Source organism: Leguminivora glycinivorella, chromosome 9 (genome assembly GCF_023078275.1).
Source record: "Leguminivora glycinivorella isolate SPB_JAAS2020 chromosome 9, LegGlyc_1.1, whole genome shotgun sequence".
In the NCBI taxonomy this organism is placed as follows: domain Eukaryota; kingdom Metazoa; phylum Arthropoda; class Insecta; order Lepidoptera; family Tortricidae; genus Leguminivora; species Leguminivora glycinivorella.
Genome location: NC_062979.1, coordinates 18,174,236 through 18,183,565, shown reverse-complemented (window position 1 = coordinate 18,183,565; position 9,330 = coordinate 18,174,236). Strand labels below are relative to the sequence as shown.

General features: G+C 36.6%; 1 long non-coding RNA gene across 1 annotated transcript; it reads right to left on the bottom strand.

Annotated features, from left to right (window-relative positions):
* Nucleotides 1-6,653: 6,653 nt before the first annotated feature.
* On the bottom strand, nt 6,654-8,189 carry LOC125229679. Its single transcript, XR_007177438.1, has 2 exons — nt 8,078-8,189; nt 6,654-7,021 (listed from the first exon to the last, which is right to left on the bottom strand). It is a non-coding gene; the product is annotated as an uncharacterized LOC125229679 (long non-coding RNA).
* Between the last annotated feature and the right edge of the window lie 1,141 nt (nt 8,190-9,330).

The following is a 9,330-nucleotide window of genomic DNA, read 5'->3' as shown; positions in this document are numbered from 1 at the left end:
GCGCTAAAAAAGCTATAGCCGCGATAAAATCTTGCAACAAAAATGTATGTGCCGCTGAGTCGAAGCTAGACGCACAAATATATTTAAGTGCACTAGATTTAAAATCCATTTATTACCTGAATCTAAGGAAGTACATTCAGCACTGAAAGATTTAGGAACGTATTTAAGCCTCGAATAGCTTTTTGCAGTGATTTACAGGCTTCAATGAGATCTAATAAGAAAACAATGTATACCTCAAATACTTTTTAGGGTCCCCCACATCTGGCGTCTCGCGAGCGTAGCGTCGGGCCAACGGTATGGCAAGGCCTGACGCCGCGTCGGCGCGACGTCGACGCGGCGTCTTTTTCCATACAGTTGGCCCGATGCTACGCTCGCGAGACGCTAGATGTGGGGGGACCATAAAGTGTAGATATTTACTGATTTAAAATAATATTAAAATACTTAAGCATTGGTTATCTAGTTGATGAAAATAGAGACCTACAGCCATATACAGAGTTTGACATGATAAAACTACTAGCTTCTCGCACGTGGCTCTAAAATTCCACATCGATTGCTATTCATACTACCAACTATCTATTTATCTTCTAACCCCCTTATTCAAAGTTATCAAGCCGTTATTAAAGTTCGTTTGTCCCTTTCTATCACACCAATACGTCAGAAAGGGACAAACGAACTTTGTCGGCTCGATAACTGTAATATACGTTTATGAATAAGGGGGTAAGTCTTGCTACACAGGCTACGCACATTAAAGCCCATTTACACGCTGCGATCTAGAACTCTCATCCGAGTTTCATTTACACATTTGACTTGTTTTCACTAAACTGAAATCAAATGCGAGTCGCAACACAACGGCCCGAGCTTGACATCAATTAATCGGCACGATTCTTATGCTCATACAGTATGTTCTTATAAAGTTATTAATACGAGTATGATAAAAACGATCTTAACTCAAATATTTTCCTCCCCAACATTAGAAGGGTCTATCGCCCAGTTGTCTGCTCATCCCGTTTGATTGCGGACTGTCCGCGGTAATCCGCTATTAGTGGACACCGTCCCGCGGATCACCAACCCTGTGGTCATCCTACTCTGTGAAGCTATTATTTAATTCAGTAGGGAACGTAATGTAATAATGCAATGCTTGTCTGGCCATATTATCAGGAGTGGCGTACACGAAGGAAGGCCTATGCTCAGCAGTGGCCGATTAACGGCTGAAATGATGATGATAATGATGATGATTAACATGAGATAATAAACCGGCCAAGAGCGTGTCGGGCCACGCTCAGTGTAGGGTACCGTAGTTTTCCGTATTTTTCTCAAAAACTACTGAACCTATCAAGTTCAAAACAATTTTCCTAGAAAGTCTTTATAAAGTTCTACTTTTGTGTTTTTTTTCATATTTTTTAAACATATGGCTCGAAAGTTAGAGGGGGGGGGACGCACTTTTTTTTCCTTAAGCAGCGATTATTTCCGAAAATATTAATATTATCAAAAAACGATCTTAGTAAACCCTCATTCGTTTTTAAATATCTATCCAACAATATACCACACGTTGGGGTTGGAATGAAAAAAAATATCAGCCCCCATTTTACATGTAGGAGGCGTACCCTAATAAAACATTTTTTTCCATTTTTTATTTTTGCACTTTGTTGGCGTGATTGATATATATATTGGTACCAAATTTCAGCTTTCTAGTGCTAACGGTTACTGAGATTATCCGCGGACAGACGGACAGACATGGCGAAACTATAAGGGTTCCTAGTTGACTACGGAACCCTAAAAAAATAACCGTTCTCAGTGGCCAAATTAGTCGTACAACACTGTTTATAGTATTAGGTAGTATAAAACTAAATAGGTGTAATAAATGCATAGTGTTAAAAAAATGGTTGATATTTTACGTCCTAGATTAAATATTTATTTTTAACTATTAGGGGACACCTTACAAAGATCAACCTAGCCCCAAACTAAGCAATGGTTGTACTATGGGTGCTAGGCGACGACATACTTACGTATATATATAAATATATACTTATATACATAGAAAACATACATGACTCAGGAACAAATGTGCTCATCACACAAATAAATGCCCTTACCGGGATTCGAACCCGGGACCGTGGCAGGCGGCACCAGGCAGACTCACTAGCTCACTACGCGCTAGGCCAAACCGGTCGTCAAAGTTTACCTACTGCCAGCAATTTAAATGATAAGATTATTGAAGTGACTTAGGTCAAAGTCACTAATCATTTTTATTTAATAATAAGGAAAAAATCTAAATATTCTTAACTGTTATCTGAGTTATCTCATGTTTCTGCCGTTGCAATTTCCCCTATACCTAGTTACTCCGATAGAGTCAGTTAGTGGGGTAATTACTGGCAGATTTGTATGGACGACCTTGCAAAATGTTCGCAAAGGAAGCCACTTGGCACAGTTGTTCCTTGGGTCATTCTGAGCTATTTAAGCCCGGTTGACACGCGGAACCCCCCGACAGGTAGGATGGGGAAGGGGGGGGTAAAGGTACATCTACCAGGTAAAGGTATATTAACACATTAAATATAGCTTTTGAGTTATATTTTTATATCTTATATTAACTAGGCTATATGACCATATTTTTGTTTAGTTGATTTCGCAACTATTTTATTGTAGTGGACAAATTTCTGAAAATTTTCATGGAATAATTTTGCGATTATTCATTGTTCTCCATTTTTTTCTATGATTGGGCAAAAAGTTTGTTCCAGAAATGAATAGCCTATCCTCGAATTATATGAAAACGACACGAAACGATCTGGTAACGATTCTGGGGGAAGATATGGAGCCCAGAACGTAGTGCGGTAGATGTACCTTGAAACCCCTCTCCCTCCTACCTGTTGGGGGGTACCGCGTGTAAACCGGGCTTAAATAGCTCAGAATGAACCACTGTGCCAAGTGACATCTTTTGCGAACATTTTGCAAGGTCACTGCCACTAATGACCCTACTAAGTTGCATTTCACAGAATAAAAATAAATATGACCATGACCAATCTCATAATCGAAATACTACTCGTAGTACAGCGTACTGTGTTTGAGCACGTGATTAACAAAAACCTGAAACAAGTTACCTCAACCTTTAACTCAATTAGGTCTAGTAATTCAAAGCAAATTGTGTTTTTGAAATGTGTCCAAAGTTGCTCATTTTTTTTCAGTTAGTCGTAAATATTAGAAACTAAAACTAAAATATACCTACCTATAACTAAAACCTTAACTTAAAAATAAACTACCAGTTAAAAATAACTACCTATAAATAAATAGTTTTTTTAGTGGCCACTATCCCCAGTCTCCTCTACAGTTTATATTATGTCTTGATAAGAACTATCATTTTGACCACTTGGCGACGTTTAAAAGCAGAAGATGCGGTTTTGACAACATTCACATTTTCACACGGTCGTGAACGCTCGTCACATATTTGGTAAGATATTTTATAATTAAATGTATTATTCTATCCCCTGTCAAATATAGTGAACAAATAAATTCGATAAAATCATCTGATTTTTTTTTTGAAAATTTATACATAGGTAGTGAATAAACTAAAAAATTATTAATTTTCATTTAGGGGTCACTACGACCAACCTGCCAACTTTTATCTTACGTCCTTATTGCGATGTAAAATAAGGTTAGCTTTTAATTATGTTACGTGACGATATTTACTTATTATGTAACTACAGGGGCTTATTTGATTTTATTTTTTTTGCAAAGGAAGAAATTATTTACTCGGAGCCATGAGATTTTATTTCTTTCAGGCAAGTTCGTGTCATTCACCAGACTGACTGCCTTGGTTTGGATTATCATGCCCTTATAGTTTAGATGTCAAATATACGCGGCATGAATGAAGAAAAAACTAAGTATAGAAACCTGATGCCTGAATACCCAATGTTTTTAAATTTTACTTTACAGGTAAACAGCCATGTTGAAGCCTACATTGACACTGCTGGTGTTGAGCCTATGCCTCAGCCTGGTCGCTGGCCGGCCACGAGATTCACAGAGCTCCGAGGTCGACCATTCCGACCAGCGACCAACCGGTCGCCCGAATAACTCGGCATCTGACAGCAATAACCGCAAATGTACACTCCTCATTTTCTGTAACGACGGACCTTTGATTCAAATCGGGCATAATAATTCAGGATAATGTTATTATCCTAATTTTTAAGTAGTGTCTGTTACTGCATTTTAAGGTAAAATATTCAGGTACAGTCAGTGACCAACATAAAATTAGTTTTTTTTTAAGAAATGTAGCTCGCTCAACATTTTGCTTTTAAATTGCAGTCATGTTTTTAGTGTTTTTATTAGTTTGTGTGACCATAAAATATCTGAAATGATTCTTCATAATACTCCTATTTTTTGTTATAATACCTGATGTACTTATAAAGATACATACTTTCTTGTACCACGAGAATGTACCTCTACACGAATGTACCTCTACAATGTCGTATGTACATCTACCCAATAAACTTTCTTTAAAAATTACATATCTTTTAATTAGTACCTTCATGTGAAGGTACTAATTAAAGCTAATTCTTCTTAGCAAACAATGGCAAATAATGGCAAATATTTGCCAAACACCACCAAAAACCTACACAGAACCCATGCTTGTCGAACATGCCCGTTTGTCGAGTATAAGTAATTAAGTACCTACCTTTAAAAAAAAAACGTACTGGCAAACAGCAAGAAAAACATTCAAAACACCTAATGACACGTTCTTCGTTTTCGTTGCTTGGTGTTCGACACGGTCGAGTTCACAAACATCTTTACAAGCCACCGTGATAAATTTTTACCTACACCTCCGTATGGCAATGACAATATTATCACATATTTTTGGAATGTTGGTTTGTAACGAAGAAGCGCTGGTGACCTAGCGGGAAGAGCGTGCGACTTTCAATCCGGTGGTCGCGGGTTCGAATTCGAACCCCGGCTCGTACCAATGAGTTTTTCGGAACTTATGTGCGAAATGTCATTTGATATTTGCCAGTTGCTTTTCGGTGAAGTCAGAAGAAGTGGCAGTCGCTTTCGTAAAACTGGTAGCTACGCCAAATAATTAGATTATTTGTCACAGCGGACCCCAGGCTCCCATGAGCCGCGGCAAATGCCGGGATAACGCAAGGAGGATGATGATGTTGGTTTGTAACGATGTGTGTTGAATCGATTGTACATTGTACAATGAACCTTGCTTTGAAAAAAAAATGTTTAACATTAGACTTATATTGACCGGGATATAGACCGTGATTACCTTTTTGACAAAAATCAAAAAGGTAATCACGGTCTATATCCCGGTCAATATAAGTCTAATGAAAATAACCGTGAATCATTCAAAACTCTTATGTTTAACATTGATGCCAACGGCTGCTTTCTTTCATCTATCGATCGCCAAGAGCATGACTTTATTGTAAGATAAGGTAAAGGACACTGTGCGGTCTAGAGGAATGTTCTGGCGGCAGACATGTAAGGTATATCGACCGCAAATTACGAGGTCCATCATGTACCTTGCAAGTAGAAGTAATAAAGGTATCATACTTTGCAAAAGTTCACAGTTTTAGTTCATACTTGGTTCCTTTGAAATTATAATCTTAATATACAAAATGGTTCGTCATAAAAATGTTGTAAATAGGCATTCAATTATTACTATCTTAAGGCTGCTTTCAAAAATAACGTCAAAAGAATGTAAAATTGATAGTTTTAGTCGGTGAAATACTACACTTTCTGTTATCCAATAGATTTATTTAATTCAAGTTCCAGTTAGAGCATCTTATTATCTTGATTTTTATAAGACTGGATTTTTAAAAACTAACTCACTAAATTAATTATGAATTTTTCTCTAATGCACGTTTAGAAAAACGCACGTATAGAGCTGAATCAGTCGATCTTATTTGTAAAATTTGGACAATTTTGAATATTAAAACGGGTAAATTTATAATTCGTATATCCTGTACCACAATCATTTCAGACTACATTTTTATTATAGGGTTTTGAAAAAGAGTAAACTAGCCTAAGGCGAATTCAATTTTTTTCAGAAATTACCTAAAATTAAGTGACAATTTCTTTGAAAATCTACATCACATCGAAGTAAGTTTTATACTAAATTAATCTGCAACGTTTACTTAAATTGCTGTTATGCCTTAGTGATTATAAATTGCTATTATTGATTTTTGCCAATTTTTTGAAAACGAGCCTTCACCGGTACAATTATTACCACTTTTGGACATTTTCTCATATTTTGTTAGACCAAGTAGAAAAAGCCCTATAATGTGATATATATTTATAAACTACTCGCAAAGCCCTTTAATTTGATACGACACACGGTATGATCGAGCGTTCGGTTGCGATTTCACTATTTTTAACACGAAAGCCCTCTTAATTGGAAAATATAAACAGTAGACAGTTTGTCTAAAAAGTACGACTTGACAATTCATTGAAAAAGAAGACACTATTAGGAACTAGGGAGACGATACCGGTATATACTCCTTGCATATGAACCTGGCAACCTTAAAATGCATACCTACCGACACTTTTCGAGTAATGGTTATGAAACGAAGTCACTAATGATTAATGAACCTGCTTCTCTTGCGATAGAGTCTCGGTTTTTTAAGAGTAATAGTAGTGGACTAATTTGGTAATAAAAACATCAGTATTGTTTATCATTTTTATTAAGAAGACAAACTAGTATACATATATACATAATTAAATCGCTTTTTTATCATATCATAAAATGATATTTTTAAACATTGCAAGAAACTCGACAATTACAACAGTACCATTTTGTTACTCTTTAAGAAAAATACATCTTTCTATCCAGAGTTATTATTACCCCACTGAATTAGCGGGCCATCATTACAGAAGATAAGAAATCTACAATCGCGGTTGTTACTATTTTGTGTGGAATATGAGCCAGACGGTAGCTGGTCGTGGTGAGATGAAGGCTCAGGTTGTGGAAGAGAAGCGACGAGGCAGCCGAGCAGGGCCAGCCATAGCAAGGAAAATGTAAGCTTCATTATGCCTGTGAATAGAGAAACCAATTTTAACAACTTTTTATAAGGGTCGGTAGCACCAAACCACAGTATAATAAAGAGTACTATCATACAGTATAGCCACTCCCGCTCCTTGCGGAAAGTGCCGCCCTCTTGGTTACCTCACAGTTACCGCCTGTCAAAAAAGCGAACAGTCGATCTGGCATATCTCACTCATACAAGCATGGTACGCGTTCACCTACACGAGCTTGGAATGTGTGCTAGGAACGCGCCTCTTTCACATATTTGATCGCCAGTCTCCGAGATGTGACCAAACCGTCGGTTAAATCGTTCCCCTTAGATTGTATGGGAAGTTCCATAGACCTCTGCTGCGTAACATTGATGTTCCTGTCAAAAAAAATACTGACGCAACTGGCCCTTAGCCTATAAAACTAACTTAACTCTTCATCGAGTTAGTGACAATGAGTAAAAAGGCCAGACACACTTATTAACTTTTCTTATTAATCTTAAATAGAGAGGTATCTTAAATTTTAATAGTAATCTTAAAACAGAGGCACATAACAAAATATTGTATGTAACTGCATTCTCTAACAGGGAAATATCATGAGGTATTCTAAATAATTAGATTAGAATGTGAAAGTTAGCGCAAATAAGGTACTGGTGATGGATACTAAAACGGCCTAAGTCTTAAGCTTTCCCACGTTCATAATTTCATACTTTTGTAAGTGTTAATGAGCTTAAATTATAATACATGTACATGTTTATGAGTAAGGTACAGCGGGACAATTTCGACTGGGGGGAAAACGCAACTAATACATTTTTTTCCATGTTTTACTATGTTTGCATTATTAATTAGAGTGTCCACCGTTTATATATGGTACGCGTGTTCAGTGGAACTAAACTTAATTGTAACTAATAATGGAAAAAAATGATCAATTATAATTATGCCCAGTCGGGATTTGCCCCGCTCTACCTTACAACAAAACTGCAGATAAATTTTTAAAATGAGAAAAATGGAAAATAAAAATTACAATCGGTTATCATAGGTGCTAGTACCTTACTTGGTGAAAAAAAATGTTACATACTGAATATTTGCAGTGGTGCGTTCACGTTCTTCTCTAGAATTTGAATGGTTGTAATTTCGCGTATCTGTCGTATTTATCTGTCAATTGACCACCACGTTTTTGCGTGTTAACGTTATCAGATTACACACATACAGCCAACCAATTGGAACCCTAGGCCACTCTACAACCATGTCAAAATGACAAGCAGTAAGAGATTTCTTACAATCTGATTTATATGGCCACTATGACTTGCTATGACATAGTTCTACAGTGGCCTAGGGTTCCAATTGGTTGACTGTACATACACAAACTTTTAGTGTAGTTTTGGCACAAATCTAGCCTTCAATACGAGTAGCATTACAATGAGAGTCAAATTCGGACGCTGTGTAGTTATGGGAGGCCTTCGAACGTATTTTTAACCGACTTCAAAAAAGGAGGAGGTTCTCAATTCGACTGAATGTTTTTTTTTTTTTGATTTTTTTTTTTATTTTTTTTTTGTATGTATGTTACTCGATATCTCCGAGAATCGTGGACCGACTTTCAAAATTTTTTTTTTGATCGAACTGGTATAACCCCGAGATGGTCCCATTGGCACCAAGTCAGGGTCTGATGATGGGATCCTGGAGAAATCGAGGGAACTCTTCAAATGTTATAGGCACATGTAATGTTTTTAGTCTATTTTTTAAAGGTACACCAGTATTTACGTCTGATGGTAATAATTTTATGTGGCTGAGCTGATGATGGAAGGTCAACTCCTCAATGGTTAGGAGTTTAAGGATAATTCTTTCACTACTGTACATGTATTCGGACTGATACATATAATATCACTAGGAACCACTAAAAATCAACTGAGCTGATGATGGAAGGTCAACTCCTCAATGGTTAGGAGTTAAAGGATAATTCTTTCACTACTGTACATGTATTCGGACTGATACATATAATATCACTAGGAACCACTAAAAATCAACAAATAAATAAACTTTTTAACAAAAAATAAAACCGCCTTCAAAAATAAGCGCGTTACAAAACACGGAGAAACTAAAAAGCCAAAAAGAATAAACCTTTCAATTCAGATTTCTTATCGTATTGCAATAAGCTAAACATCCAAATTATAAACAAATCAATTATTTTTGGAGTCGGTACCAGCCTGTGTATGGTTGGGTGGGGCAAACAGGCAATAGCAAGGCGACGAACAGGTCTGGTACCGACTACAAAAATAATTGATTTGTTTATAATTTGGATGTTTAGCTTATTGCAATACGATAAGAAATCTG